We start from the raw sequence: 15,274 nt of genomic DNA, 5'->3' as shown, positions 1-15,274 counted from the left end.
TGTATATATCTATCATATATACATATATGTGTACGTATATCATATATATACATATATATACACACACACACATATATATATATATATCAGAGACAGTGTCCAGGCCCTGAGTTCAAGTCCCAGGACTGACCAAAAAACAAAACAAAAACCACAACCACAGAGCGTGGAACTTCGTGAGTTTGGAGTAGGGAGACGGGCTGTGAAAGGGGCTGAGGCACAGTGACATGGAAGAGAGGGCGGTGCCAGCGAGAGGGCAGGATGAGGGCTGGGCAGAGCGGTGGAGTGAACAGCCTGAGGGCGAGAGGGCAGGATGAGGGCTGGGCAGAGCGGTGGAGTGAACAGCCTGAGGGCGAGAGGGCAGGATGAGGGCTGGGCAGAGCTGTGGCGTGAACGGCCTGAGGGCAGAGGCTGGGTCCCGGGGAGCCCTCCTGACCCCCCTGGTGTCCCAGGATGCAAGGTGCCCACTTCCTGGCCGCCTTCCTCGGCTCTGCTGGCCACGGACCTGTGAGCTGCAGCCATGGAAGCCTGGAGAGCCGTGGGCACCGTGCCCCCGCCCGGCTGGGTGCGGGGCCGGGGGAGCAGGAGGCTCCCATCCGCAAGGGCCGCCCGGCTCGGACGGGGCTTCGTGCAGCCCCAGATTCAGCCACCTCCTGCCTCCGGGTTTTGTTTCGCCCCAACCCTGCCTCAGTTTCCTCCCTGTGAAATAGGGACACAAGGAGGGCCCGGGCTATGGAAGGACCACGCGGCAGGTGCCACGGGAGACACACACCCGCGGCAGGGGGTCGCTGAGCCCCCCACACCCTCCCTGCGGTGGGGAGCCGGGGCCAGTGGCAGGAGCGGGGTCTGGGGTCTGTGCCCCTGGGGGGCATCTGCGGATGTCACGTTCGGGGAGAGGCCGGGGATCTCCCGTGGTCAGCAGCCCCGCCACGCATGTCACTGCACCCCATTTTGCACGTGGGAAAAAGTGACCCCCAAGGAGCCTGGGGTCCTTGGCCAAGACCACACAGCAGGGGCAGGAGGGAGGCAGGACTCGAGCCCGGTCTGCCGTCGGGGACTCCCTTTGGTGGGTACAGGGGGAAGATTTGGAACAGGCCAGGTCACAGGTTGCTGTGGCGAGGCCCGGGGCTGAGGGCCTGGGAGACTGAGCCTTCGCCTCCGACTTGGGGACCCTTGGCCCCCAGGTGCAGGGGCGGGAGTGGAGTGAGCTCTCTCAGCTGTGGCTTGGGGACTTCCATCAAATGGGGGTGCAGGGTTAGAAAATCACTCATCCCCCCGGGAACACCCAGCAGCTGTTGGTCACCCCACCCAGAGCCGCCCCAGGACCCCTGCCCCTGTGCTCAAGGCCCTGAGTCAGGCCAGAGAAGAGACCCCCATGTCCAAGGAAGGCCAGGCTGACCCAGTCCAGTCCACTCAGACCTGACTGGCAGATGCCTGAGCAGAGACCTCAGCCCCCACCCCACCCGGGGGGGGGAGGGAGAGAGAAAGCACCCTGTGGCCAACGCAGCCTGCCCACGGCTCCCCTTTTGCTGCGGGACCCTGACCTGTCATCCCTGGCCTTCCTGGAGTTGCAACACCAGTGTCCTGTTTGTCTGATTGCCCAACCCCGCTGCCTGACCAGCGTCCCGGCCTCCAGTGCATCCTGGAAGGACGGACAGTGACCCAGTGGCCGCCGTGCGGGGGTGGGGGGATGTGTTTGTCCCATGTGCCCCACCCCCACCTCCATTCGTCCTTGAGATGGGAGAGGGTCTGGAGGGTCTTCCTCTCTGGGGCTTAGTTAGCAAAATCCCGCAACCACAGACCTGTGGGAGACTTTACTAGGTTCTGGGATGCAGCCCCTGGGACCCTGTCTGTCACGGCCCGTGAGTGACAGCCATGCCCCCGCGATCGCCTTGTGGCATGGCTGGAGCTGGACAGAAAGAAGCATGAGCCCTGCATGGAGTCAGGAAGGGGCCATTTGATTTGGACTTTGAGGGATGGGGAAGAGCTCATGGACCCAGAAGCCGAGGATGCACTTTCAAACTTTGCTCCTCCACGCGTAGGAATCAGCACCCAGTCACCTAGGTGTGGACTCAAGAGCTGGGCTGCCTGACTTGGGTTCTGGAAAGCCAAGCCCATGACTGCCTGAGGCTCGGGGTGTGTGGGGGAGGGTCCCCCTGGCCACAGGACCATGAGGCAGGCAGAAGCCGGGCCTCTCCCATGAATGAACAGCCCCCCCCAAACACGGCTGCCCTCTGCACTTTGGGGGACACCCCTCCCCCGGGCTGAGGAAGTACAGAGCTCAGCCGCAGGTGCAGTGCCCCTGCTGGCTGTGCAGCCCTCTCCCGGCCACCAACCCCCTCTGTGCCACCCACACAGCCTCCTCCCTGCCGACAGGTGCTCCCAGCAGCTCCGGGAGCCTTTACAAAGCGAAAGGCACGCTGGAGACAGGAGGGGTCATGTCCTCGGGGTGGGCAGCTGGGCGCTGCCCCTGCTGGGTTCTGGGAGTTTGCAGTCATGGAACATGGGACCTCCACCTCCAGAAATGGAGAGGCGGACATGGTTGGCTCCTGGCACAGGAGCTGGGGGGGGGCGTCAGGAGCTGCAAAGGCCTCTCCCCGCTGTCCGCCTGCCTCTGCCCACGTCCCCAGCGCTGGCCACCGAGGGGCGGTAGCGACCCTGCGCCACCCAGAGGGGTAGAGCCCCTCCAAGAACGGTGCTGGCACTGAGCCTCCAAGTTGGGGTAGAGCGAGGCTGCTTCCGGGCTCCCCCACCCCAAGCTGCAGGATGGGGCATAAGCCTCTCCCAGCAGGGTCCTAGGCTGCCCCCCGCAATGAGGGGGTGCTGGCCTGGCCTCTCGGGCATGCTGGCTGGATGGGTGCCAGGCCTGAGCATCCTTCCCTTCCTAGAGCCGCCACCCCGCGCGCACACACGCACACTCACACACACGCACACAGAGGCCGCTCCACCTGTCCCGGGAGAGAGCCCCCCCCCCCCGCACCCCCACGGGCACGGGGCTTGAGGGGGAAGGGGGAAGGGAGCCTGGTGGCAGGTGGGCCTGCCTTGGGCCCTGCGTGGCTCGGCTCTCCCTCGGCCGCCCCTCTGCCCGGCCGGTTCTGATTTTGGTGCAGTGCAGACGTTCAGCTTAACGAGACAAATTGATATTCTGTGCCAGCCGGGGATGGAGCGGCAGCGAGCGGGACGTCGGGCTGGGGGCGGGGGGGAATGGGGGGGTGGAAGAAGGGGGCAGCGGGGTGGGGGGCAGGGAAGGAGGCAGCTCTCGGGAACCAGCTCCTGGGGAGGGAGAAGGGGTCCCCCTGCACCTCCTCAGGCTGACAGGTGCCTGGCACACTCCCAGCAGGGCACCTCCCTCCTGGGGGAGTAGCTCAGATGGTGGGAATTGGGGAGCCCTCTGGGCCCCCCACTCATCCTCACCTTGACACCAAGACAGAGGTCCCACCTGTTCAGAATGCAAGGGGCCACAGGTCTGTGGGCGACTGGGCAGGTGCAGGGGGAGGGGTCCCCAGACCCTCACAGGGGTCCCCCGGGCATGGCCAGACCCTGCAGCCCTCCTGGACGCGTGGCCATCACAGAACGCCCCCACAGACCCTGACCCGGGTGGGGTCTGTCCGCCCAGGGCCCCCACTCCAGGACGGGAAGGGGGGTCCTGCCCTGCCTCCCCCCCCCCCGTGCAACCTTTGCTCTGAGTTTAGGGGTGCTCTGGCTCCCCCAGGGAAGGGGGGCTGGAGCCCTCCGGACAGTAGAGATGGCCACTCGGGGTGGCCCGCTTCCACGGCCCCCACCACGCAGGGCCCTCGTGGGCGCGCCCCAGCCTCGCGTGCCCTTGACATTCGTGCCGCGGGGAGCCTCGTTCCCGCGGATCCCAGGGGGAATTAAAGCCGCCGACCAGGCGGCGGTGGCGGGGCGGCTGGGACCCGCGCCCCCCCCGCGCGCCCCCGCGCCGCCCCGCGCGCCCCCGCGCCGGCCCGCCCCGCCCCCTCCCCGCGGGCCGGCGCGCGCGCGCGCACTCGCTCGCTCGCGCAGGGGCGGGCGGGGGCGCGCGCGGGGCGGCGCGGGGACGCGCGGGGCGGCGCGGGGGCGCGCGGGGGCGCGCGTCCTCCCCCGCCCGGCCGCCGCAGGATGGTTCGGTCCGCAGGGGACGCGCGCGGGCCCGCCCGGCCGCCGCAGGATGGTTCGGTCCGCAGGGGGGACGCGCGCGGGCCCGGCTGCCGCACCGCACCGCGCTTTCGGGGCCGCCCGCCCGGAGCCGCGCGGAAAGCTGGCGGCGGCCGCAGCCAAGTAAGTACCGGCGGCGTCCCCGGCGGAGCGCCACACAATGGGCCGCCGCCGCCGCCGCCCGTCCTGGCCGCGCGGCCCGGGCTGCGCTGCCCGCCGGGGCTGGAGTTTCCCCTCCCCGGTGCGGGCGGCGGCGGCGGCGGCGCGGAGGGGTGCGGGGAGCCGGGCTTGTTTATCTGGCGGCCGCCGAGGCGGATGAGGGGCACGCCGGATGCGGGTCCCGCGAGTGCGGCGTGCGGCGCGGGGCGCGCGGGGCGCGGAGGCTCCGTGCGGGGCGCGGGTGCGGGGTCCCTCCCCGCGCGGGGTCCCCGCCTCCGGCCGCACACGCCCCCGGCTGTTACGCAAGGCTGGAGCGGCGGCGGCGGCGGCGGCGGGGACCCGGCTCCCGTCCGAGCCTCGTCCCGGGGCGCAGAGGCGGGGACCCCGCGGAGGACCCCGGCGGGGCGCGGGCTGGGCGCGGGTCCGGACGCGGCGGGAGTGGGGCCGGGCCGGCACCCTGGGCCCGGACATCCCGCGCCTTGGCGGCCCCCGTCGTCAGCCTCGGGCTGAGCCCCCCAGGGGTCACGAATGCGGCCACCCCGCTCCCTCCCACACAGGCTGAACCGGGGGGGGTCTCCCCAGCCGGCCGTATCCCGAGAGGACCCCGGCCACCGTATCCGAGAGGGACCCCCGGCCACCCCATCCGAGAGGACCCCGGCCACCCCATCCGAGAGGACCCCGGCCACCCCATCCGAGAGGGATCCCCGGCCACCCCATCCGAGAGGGACCCCCCTGTCCTAGCTCCATCCCCCCATCCACCCCCATCCCGAGAGGGATCTCCTGTCCAACCCCATCCCCCGTCCACCCCCATCCCGAGAGGACACCCCCCCATCCAACCCCATCCGGAGAGGGACCCCTCCCCCTGTCCTAGCCCCATCCTGAGAGAGACCCCTGTCGCCGCCGCCCCTGCCCGACTCGACCTTCAGAAGGGTAAAAGCAGGAGGGAGTGGGCGGAGGGTCCTCCATCTCGGGGTACGCTGGCTAGGGACTCCCCTCCGGTCCCGCAGCCTGGGGCATTTCCAGGAGCAGGGCCGGCTCCGCGGGGAGAAATTCTCTTTTGACGTGAGCGAGCGGCGGGAGGGGCCTTCCTCCCCGGCTAACTTCCTTCAGGAGCCAGCGGCTGGCTGTGGTTGTGGGGAGTCCTCTGCGGAGGGGCCCGCCCGGCGCTGGCGGCCACCCGTGCGCCCGGGGGCCGTCATTTGCAGAGGGCATTGCACAGGGTCGTAGATGTACGTGTACACAGACAGAACCCACGAGCGGGGCGTGAACTGTGCTCAGACCACACACACTCTGGCTCACACATGCTCACAGGCAGAATGCCCGTGCACACGCACGCCCCCGCCCCAGCACCTGCACACGAGGCCAGTGTGCACCAAACTGCAGCACCTGTGAGCTCAGCCTCCCACATGCATGCCACCCTCCCCTGGAGCGCTTTCTGCAGCGCCCTGCAAAGGTGTTGGGTGCCATGCAAGGGCTGGCCCCGGGCGGGGTGCTGGGCATGCCGTGCGGGCTTCCAGTGCCACCTGCATGCCTCGCCACACCTTGGCAGGTGCACAGCACACCAGTACGTGCCCACCGGTGAACACGGCTCCGGTGCCACCTCTGCCACAGCTGCTTGCCTGCCTGCTCCTTCAGCTTGTGTGTGTGTGTGGGGAGAGCCCCTAGGGGACAGTCCAGGAGGCCAGAGGGACTCTGGATCCTGAGTGGCCGGCCCGGCCTCCTGCAGAGCTGGGGTGGGGACGGCTGTGGACAGGCTGCAGAGGAGGCAGTGTGGATTTGGAAAGGAGACGGGAGGGGCGGGCGTGGAGGCTGTCTGTGGCCCTGACGGCCAGCGTCCAGGCATCAGCAAGCTGGCCCACTAGTCTGGGGGGGGTCTCGGAGCTTGGACGTCCCCCCCTGGAGGGGACAGAAAAGCTGCCTGTGGCTCATGGCCAGTGCAGAGACCAAACACCGCCAGCCCCTCCCCCTCCCCCACTGTGTCCTCTCCTTCCCCTCCCCCACTGCAGATGCCAGTCAGGGGCTCTGGGAGAGTGACAGACCCCCCCCCCGCCCCGCACTCCCCAGCTCCCGCCCTGAGCATCACCTCCACTCTCATCCCCATCACCCCCAAGGCCCAGAGGGGAAACTGCACCCAAGATCACAGCTGGGGCTGGTGAGGGTACCCCCCCCCTTCTCTAGACCCTCCGGCATGAGGCCAACTCTTGATGCAATACCCACATCCTGCGAACTGACAGACCCAGAACTTAGGGTTGAGGTGAAAGTCCAAGACCCCAAGGTGAAGGGTCTGGAGGTGGGGGGGGGGGATTCTGGAGGGTTCTGCATCCTGTTACCTGGTTACAGTTACACACATGGTGCTTACAAGAGGGAAACTGAGGCCCAGCCAGGGCACAGATGCACCCAAGGTCATGCCATGCTCTAGAGCCCTGGGGTTCTCTCTGAGCCCCACTTTTCCCCGGGTGTTGGAGCAGCCTCTGCCCCTGGCCAGCGGTGTGACCTTGCGCCCACCCAGCCACACAAGTTCTGCGCGGCTCAGCCCTCTCGCGCGTGGGGCCAGGCTCTTCCAGCCCCGCCCGTGCCCCATCCCGAGGCCCCCTCAGAGCCAGGGCCCTCTCTCTGGCTCTGCCCAAATATTTGATTGGCATCAGGAGCTGCAGAGCAGTCCAGAGCCAACTCCACGGTCCCCAGAGGAGAGGAAGGGAATCCAGGGTGGGGTGGCATCGCGAGTGGAGGCTGGTGTGTGGGCCATCTCTGAGTGTCTCGGGGGTCCTGGGCTATCGTCACCCCATCTTCTCTGTACTCTCAGGAGTGGGCTTGTGGGGGCCGTGCAACCCCATGGCTGGGGCCGACGTAGGTGCTGTGCTCCCCCACCCGGTGCCTACTGACAGCTGGAGAAACTGAGGTCTTGGGAAAATGGCCCCTCCTCCTTAATTTCCGTCTTCCCCAGAGATGTAAAGCGGACTGTGCGGGGACCAGCTGGCATGCAGGGGTACAGGACACAGGGTTGGGGCCCAGGAGACCCGGGGTGCAAAACAAGACTCCTTTCCACTGCCCTCGGCTCCCTGAGGGCTCAGTCAAGCCACCTGGGTGCCACGCGCATGCACGCCATGGGTCTGAGCAGGTCCCCACCTCCACCCCCGCCCTCCCCGCAGCACACAGCCGTGTGGGAGCGCCCGGTACCCGCATGCCCCGGCCTTCCCCCGGCCCCCGCCCAGGTGAGGTCTTGAACCTGCCTCTCCTTCGCCCGTGGGCACCTCGGACCTGCAGAGGGAGAAAGGACCAGACGGGACGGTCGGGTGTGTGGCTTTGCCCACTGAGCACGTAAAGAGAAGATGGCCATCCTGAGGTTTGGGCCGCACCTCCAGCGAGGTGATATTGGGGAGGGGGGTTGTGCTTCTTGTGAGGGGCTGTGCTGAAGGTTCAGCGCCTCCACTCACTGTGGAGACTGAGGCACAGGTGTGACACCCCGCCCCCCAGACCCTCCCCGCCTCACCCCTGCTGCTCTTGGCTTATGTGCCTTGCCCCTTCAAACGTGGGTGTTTTGGAGCATAAGTAGGATTGTGCTGCCCAGTCTGACCACTTTGGGGGGGCTGGCTTATGGCCGCAGGGGGAGTGGGGGTCTGGGCACAGGGCCTGGGCTCTCTTGCTCTCCAGGAGGCTACAAGCCCTGCGGTGGAGACAGGGAAGGATTTAAGGCCTTCGGTGCATTGCATGCCCAACAGGAAAGCCCTTGAGAGTCCCAGGGACCGGCCAGGAGCCGGTGGGCAAGATGGCGGGGCTGTCTGGGGCCGGCGGGGTCCCTGAGGCCACAGGGGTCCTGGGAGTGGTCTGAGGCCCGAGCGGTTGCTTGGCGTGTGACCTCAGGAGAGGCCTGCTTCCGCTGCTGTCGGGTGGTCTCCAGCCACCCCTCGCGGGGGGGGGACGTGCCGGTGACGTGTGCGCCCCTGCTGCGCAGCCCCCAGGTCGCAGGCTTGGGACTCTGTGGTGTGAACAGCAAGCAGAGCCACTCTGCTTTCTGAGCCTGCTATCACAAATCACCACCAGCTAGACGGTTCCCAAGAGCAGAGCCGTGTTGTCTCTCAGTGTGGCTGGTAGGACTCTGGAGTCGGGGTGGGCAGCATGGTCTTTGGGGGAGGGGCCGGGGGAGATCGGTGCTGTGCTGGTTCTGAGTTCTGGCCTTGGCCACCGCCTTGGGCGTCTCCTGGCTTGTGGCTGGCACGCTTCTGGGTCTGCCTCCACCTTCACACCCCTCTTCCCCGGGGTCTCCCCACATCCGCTCTTCTGTTGTCATCACAACCTGAACCATGGCACCGGCAGAGCCACAGTGCTGGCGCGGGCACCATCCAGGGTTGCAGTTGGTTTTCAGAGGGGCCATGGGTCAAGCCCCCTGCTGGTCTCCGGCAGCTATTGTTTGCTGCTGGTTCCTGCCCCGTCTCCTCACCGTTGCCACCTTAGAACTAAGAGGAGGGCACAGGAGGGGATCACTGCCACGCCGCAGCAGGGAGGCAGCCCCGGCTTCCCACCCGCGTCTGGGGGGCTGCCGCTCTTTCCACCTTTCCTGGGAGGTCTTTCTGGGGGGGAGGGCTGCCTGAGACCCACCAGGCCCCTAGCCAGGAGACCCAGGGCCTAAAAGGCTTGTCTGGGCCCAGACAGGACGGCTGGAGACAGCCAGGATAGTGGCTCGGGTCTGGGTCCCAGCAAGTCAAGAGGCTGAGATCTAAAGATCACGGTTCAAAGCCAGCCCAGGCAGCAAAGTCCATGAGACTTTTTCTCTCCAATTAACTGCCACAAAAAAAAACAGCGGAGCCATGGTTCAAGGGGTACAGCATCAGCCTTGAATGAAAAATTTAACTCAGCGCCCAGGCCCTGAGTTCAAGCACACACAGGCGCGCGCACACACACACAAAATCTCTACAACTCACTTGTAAACCTCCACGTGCTTATCTGGAGACCCGGGCAGCAACAGCTCAGGGATCTATCAGGCCCCGGTGGCGTGCACCTCAGGGTGGATGTGGACGCGGCTGCAGCGTGTCCTCGGGTGGGGGCGGCCTCACCAAGGCCTAGGACGCGTCTACCTGTGCTGTGCAGCAGTTGAATAGGGTTCGCTCGGTGGCCTGCCCTCAGTGGACCCCTCTATGAAATGGGTCCACCTGGTCGTTGTGATTCTTGTGAAAGAGGATCTAACCAGGGCCAGCACGGGATGGTCTGGGGTGGACGGGCATAGCAGTGACTGGCGTGGCCCTTACGTGGTGTGTGGTGTGAGTCACCTGGAGGTGACACCCGTGTGTAGGAGGGCACATGCAGGTTCTGTGGGGTGCTGAGACACGTCCTACGCCGGCGGGGGAGGGGGAGCTGAGCCTCCGGGGCTTGGAGAGCCAGTGGGGTCCTGGAACCCAGACCACGGAGATAGAGGGACGGCTATAATTTGTCTGGTAAAGTATACGGGACCGTGATGCAAAGGGAGCCGTGGCCCCGGGACGGGGGAGGGATGATGGAGTAGTGGCAGACTCTTGGCTTGAAACGCTAACAGCAGAGCCGGCCACTGTGAGACCTCGGGCCTCTAGCTCTGCTCCTCTGAGCTCAGCGTCTCCCTGGGTGAAGTAGCTTGGAACTCCTCTGACCTCCGATGGTGGGTAGGAGCTGTCATGGACAGGACAGGCACGCCCGGATAGCTTGGAGGTCTCCCCAGATGGGGCAAGTCCCCATCCAAGGAGGGTGGCCTCCGGCAGAGCCTCGGTGCAGTCCCAGAGCCCTGCTCCAGCCTGTGAGCAGGGTACCAGGCCACAGCTCAGCCTTGGGGCCCAAGTGCCAGGAGACTTGAAGGGGGAAAGTGGGTCTCTCCGGCACCAAAGGGAGGATTTTATAAAGCCGAGGCGGGGTGAGGTTTTCAGTGTTTGAATGCCTGCCTCACAAACACAAGGACCCGAGTTCAAATCTTAGTACCATCAACAAACAACACTAAGGTATGAGTCACGGCATAACTGTTCATGCCTGCCATCTCAGCTCTCAGGAGACCGAAGCAGGAGGATTATGAGTTGAAGCCAGCCTGGACTATGTAGAAATACTGTCTCAAACAAAACAACACAAAACCCGTACCGTTGAGCGGCTCAGACCTGAAATGCCAGCTACTGAGAGGCAGAGCTTGGGAGGATTGTGTTTCAAGGCCAGAGTAAATGAGACCCTATTGCCACCAACAGACTGGGCCTTTCAAGCCACTTATATGGGAGGCAGAAATGGCAAGACCACTGTCCAGGCTAGCCCTGGTGAACACTGGGAGATGCTCTCTAAAATACAACCAAAGTGAACAGGGATGGAAGCATGGCTCGACTGGTGAGAACCTGCCTAGCAAGCATGAGACCCTGAGTTCAAATCTCAGTATCACCAATAAATACATTATAAAAAAAAAATTCAATAGAGAGCCAGGCACCGGTAGCTCGTGCCTAACATCCCAGCTACTCAGGAAGCTGAGGATCACAGTTCAAAGCCAGCCAGGCAGGAAAGTCCCCATGAGGCTCTCATCTCCAAGTAACCACTCCAAAACTGGAAGTGGCGCTGTGGCTCAAGTGGTAGAGCACTCACCTTGGGCAAAAGAGCTCAAGGACAGGGACCAGGCCCTGAGTTCAAGCCCCACAACTGACAAAAAGAAAAGCTGGGTGGAGGCTCATCCCTGGTGGCTGGGCAGATGTCCTGGGGCCCACGCATCCTCCAGGCTGGTTCCTTTGGACACCTGCTGGCCCCAAGTTCAGGGGCGGCCCCCGGGCGCTGAGCTGTGGAGCTGTGAGGAGTAGGGCCCCCCAACCCTTGAGGCCTCCACGCCAGAGGGACCAGAAGTGGTTGGAGCAAAGGCTGAGGCCGGGGCCCATCTGTGGGCAGGGTGTGTGCCCCCTGACCCCCCCCCCGGGCCTGGCTCTGGGATGGTACCACACAGGGCTGAGGTCCACCCGGCAGTGGGACCCAACCCCCAGCCAGCGGGGTCCCCGGGCTCCCCCTCTTGCAGCTCCCACCTGTAGCCTGAGGTACAGATACGTAAGGGAGTCTCTGTTCCAAGATGTTGCATTCATGTGCCCCAGTCCTGGTTACAGCCTGGGGAAACCTCCACTGCGAAACTCGCCACCCGTTGTCTGTCCTGAAGCTGTACATGACGTAGCATGCCTCCTATGGTCCTGGCAACTCCGAGTCGACAGAGTCCGGTGAAGGAGATAAAACCTATAAAGGGTTGAGAAGGGGCCCCCACGTAGTGGGGTCAAACGGGGTCCCACCCACCTCCTCAGCTTGGTCTCGCTGGGCCCCCCTCAAGCGCCCCCCCATAGCTGCGCTGTAAGAATGCCCATATGCAGTCGGTGCCTAATAACAGCAGCTCAAAACAAACAGGGAGGCATCTGCAGCTCAGACCCCAGTTCTCCAATTCCCGCCCCACTAACTTCTCTGCGGTGTGACCTGCTGCAAGTGTCCCAGTCTCTGCACCTCGGTCCTTCTGTCTCTAAAACAGGAATCTAAAAAAGCACGCAACCCGCCGCGCTGCGTGGATTAAACAGAACCCCGGCGCTTCAGTTCGTGTTTGGCAGGAATGTGGATGGTCACTACTTGCTAAAGTTCTAGTGAGTTCCCCCAGCTCCATCCGTGGCAGTGAGAATGAGCACCCAGCTCAGTGAAGGACCCACTTTGCAGCTGGGGAAACTGAGGCCCGGGTGTGTCGGGCGCTGGCTCCATGGGGCTTCTTCCTCCCGTGTTAGTCTGATCTTTATGGAAGGGGTCTTGGCCACGGCAGGGAAGGTTTGGGAAGAGGCTGCTGCCGGCTGCATGGGCGCTGGGTCCGAGCCCCGCCGGACAGGGAGGGGCCCGCGGGTTCCCTCCTGCACACACAGGGGGGCAGCAGAGCCAGGCCGTCCCCCGCCCCCTCCCAGGGCCTGTGGAGCCTCCGGCCCATGAGCCGTCAGGCTCTGGGGTGACACAGCGCACCCCGTGGCTGGGCAGCTGGGGCCAGGGACAGGCAGGGCCAGTCCCCACAGGGAGAAGGGGGCTTCCGAGTGCGGCCGGCCCATCCCGGTCCCACACGGTGAGGCTGCATCTGGCTCCAAGCGTGACGGCAGCCAGCTGCACACCCATGTCTCCGCGAGGCTCCGCCCTCCCTGGCTGCCAAGGTCACGGGAGGGGCTGAGTCCGGCTCTGGAGCGGGCGCTGGGCACGGTGGGTGGGGAGCTCGAGCTGGCAGGACTTAGGGGAAGGGCTGGCCTCCTCGGTGGAGGTGACCTGCACCCCAATGCCTCCTGCCCAGGGGACGGAGCTGGCCCTCCGTACCCCCTAGTGGGTACCCCCTGCCCTGCTGGCAGGACAGGATGGGGTGTGGCCGGACAGGGCAGCAGGTCTGTTTCAGGGGGAAGGGGGGGAGACACACACACACACACACACACACACACACACACACACACACACACACGCACACACACACACACACACACACACACACACACGGTGTGTTTGGAATGCAGGGGTTGCTGGGTACCCAGCTCTGGGAGCGAGTATCTGAAGCCAGGAGATGAAGAGCTCTTTAGACCACTTCTAAATTTATCAACTTAACATGACTCATTTCGGATGAAAATGAAGGGCTTCTCACTCTCCCCGGGCCAATTTTGGGTGTCTGAGCTCAGAGCCATCTTGAAGGAGGCCTGGCATGTAAATCAATAAAAACCGATACTGGCGGAGTACCTGGCGGGCCCAGCCACGAGGCCAGGAGCCCCAGATTCGCTGGCCGCTGGCGGATGGTGCCCAGCTGGGGTGCCCCCCCCCACCAGCACAACTGCCACGTTCCCCAGGACTCCGCCACCGCCTCTGTATCACAGGCCGAGGGCTGAGCTGTGGCGGGTGTGATGGTGATCGCAGGCGCTGGCCAGACCCCAGTTCTTCCCCACCCTTCCCGGGGCCTGGGGCAGAATGAATGAAGCCCGGAGCTGCCCTGGCGGCCCTATGGCGCTGACCGTGGTACCAGTGCTCCCCGGCTCTCCCGTCAGGCTGGGGATGAGCTGTCCCCGCTGGGCCCCCAGGGCACAGGCAGGGAGGCCGACTGGCCTGGCGTGGCAGGCAGGCAGGCCCCGGCCTGCTCTTGGAGGGAGGGCCGGCTCGCGTGCCTTTGGGGAGCGGCACTTCATGTGGGAAGCGCATGCCAGCCACCGTGAACAGCCCGGGCCTGCGCCCCAGTCTGCTCTGTAGCCTCAGGTTCTGTCTGTCATGGGGCAGTGGTGTGGCCGCTGTGGGGGTCTGGACAGGGCTGCTCTGCCCAGTGCCCAACACCCGCTCTTATTATCACTACCGCCGTGTGTGTCTTGTCCTCCCATCACGGATGCTCTCAGAGCCCCAGGGCCTTGTCCTGGCCCCCCAGCCAGAGGTCCTGAGCGTACGTGCATGCATGTGTGCTGGCTAGCGGCCTCTTAGGGGACGTGTGGGAGTCTTGGGGCAGCCAGGGGCACCATCCGCACAGGGAGATACATCCCTGGGCTGCAGTATCTCAGCGTGGCGGGTGTGGGGGCCGGGACAGTGCAGTGCTGAAGAGCGGAGCTGGAACCTGGGGGGCTGGGCTCCATTCCCTGCTGTGTGGCCTGGGGCACGTGACTTAACCTCTCTGGGCCCACGTCTCCTCCCCTGGGCGCCTTCCTGCCTCACCTCGCAGAACTGCAGGTTCTGGGGTTCTACCTCAGTATCAGCCACTGTGCCTTTCCCCTTTGGGGTGGGTTCTCGGTGAGCCCACATTGAGTGGGTGAGGGGCAGTCCTCCATGCCGGCACCCATCTTCTCTCTGGGCCCTCAGTCCTAGGCTCTCCTTGAGTGGCCACGAGGGGCCCAAACTCTGTACTCGTCCCGTTGAACCATGGAGAGGAGCAAACCCAGACTCCTTGTACAGAGAAGCCCCTGGGGGTGTGACCTCTCACCCCAACTTCTCACTTTTCTCAGACTTCCCAGCATCCTTTCTGCTCCTCCAACTCCTGGTCCTTCACACATGCCAGTCCTCTTTTTCCTTCTCATATTCAAGGCTTAGATGGGACAGATGCACAGGAAATGTCTGTGAAGTGGATGGATGGATGAATGGATGGGTGGATGGATGGATGGATGGATGGGTGGATGGATGGGTGGATGGATGGATGGATGGATGGGTGGATGGATGGATGGATGGATGGGTGGATGGATGGGTGGATGGATGGATGGATGGATGGGTGGGTGGATGGATGGGTGGATGGATGGGTGGATGGATGGATGGATGGATGGGTGGATGGATGGATGGGTGGATGGATGGGTGGATGGATGGGTGGATGGATGGATGGATGGATGGGTGGGTGGATGGATGGGTGGATGGATGGGTGGATGGGTGGATGGGTGGATGGATGGATGGATGGATGGATGGATGGATGGATGGATGGGCCGGATCTGAAGAGCTGGTTCTAGGGGGCACAGGGCAGGAATAGCTCTCATCTGGGAGGCCGTGGCTAGGTGACCGGGGTATCCTGGTGCTCGTGGCTCACCTCTGTCATCCTAGCTAGATCTCGGATCTCAGAAGGCTGAGGTCTGAGGATCGCAGTTCAAAGCCAGCATGGCAGGAGGAATCTGTGAGACTCTTGTCTCCAGTTAATCATCAGATAAGCCAGAAGAGGAGCTGTGCTAGAGCACCAGCCTTGAGAAAAGGAAAAAAACCCTCAGAGACAGCACCCAGGTTCTAAGTTCAAGCCCCAGTACTGGTCTCCCAAGCACGCGCACACACACACACACACACACACACACACACACACACACACACACACACACACACACACACACACACACACACACTTAGAGAGGTACCACCCAGAAAACGTCCTCTGAACACCATCATGGGCGACAGCCTGGGCCTAGTTGAAGTTGTGCCTGGTGTCTTCCTGGCCTGGCAGCATGGGAGTAGTGGGGGGGGGGGGGAGGACATTTTTGAGGTCTTCCCTGGGGCA

At 64.3% G+C, this 15,274-nt stretch overlaps 1 protein-coding gene across 13 annotated transcripts in view; it reads left to right on the top strand.

The window, feature by feature from the left end:
• The window catches only part of LOC138824809 (plasma membrane calcium-transporting ATPase 2), a 142,997-nt gene that overhangs the window by 43,598 nt on the left and 84,125 nt on the right, over nucleotides 1-15,274 (top strand). The window contains exon 1 of one of the 13 annotated variants that reach the window (XM_070019114.1): nucleotides 4,180-4,275. The exons of the other annotated variants lie outside the window; for them this stretch is intronic. The gene's annotated coding sequence lies outside the window, so the exon portion shown is untranslated. Of the gene's footprint in view, nucleotides 1-4,179; nucleotides 4,276-15,274 lie in introns of those variants that run through there. 13 annotated transcript variants of the gene reach the window in all.

The sequence above is a fragment of the Dipodomys merriami genome, unplaced genomic scaffold (genome assembly GCF_024711535.1).
Source record: "Dipodomys merriami isolate MVZ:Mamm:240054 unplaced genomic scaffold, mDipMer1.0.p SCAF_13, whole genome shotgun sequence".
In the NCBI taxonomy this organism is placed as follows: Eukaryota; Metazoa; Chordata; class Mammalia; order Rodentia; family Heteromyidae; genus Dipodomys; species Dipodomys merriami.
This window is presented reverse-complemented; position numbering and strand designations above follow the sequence as displayed.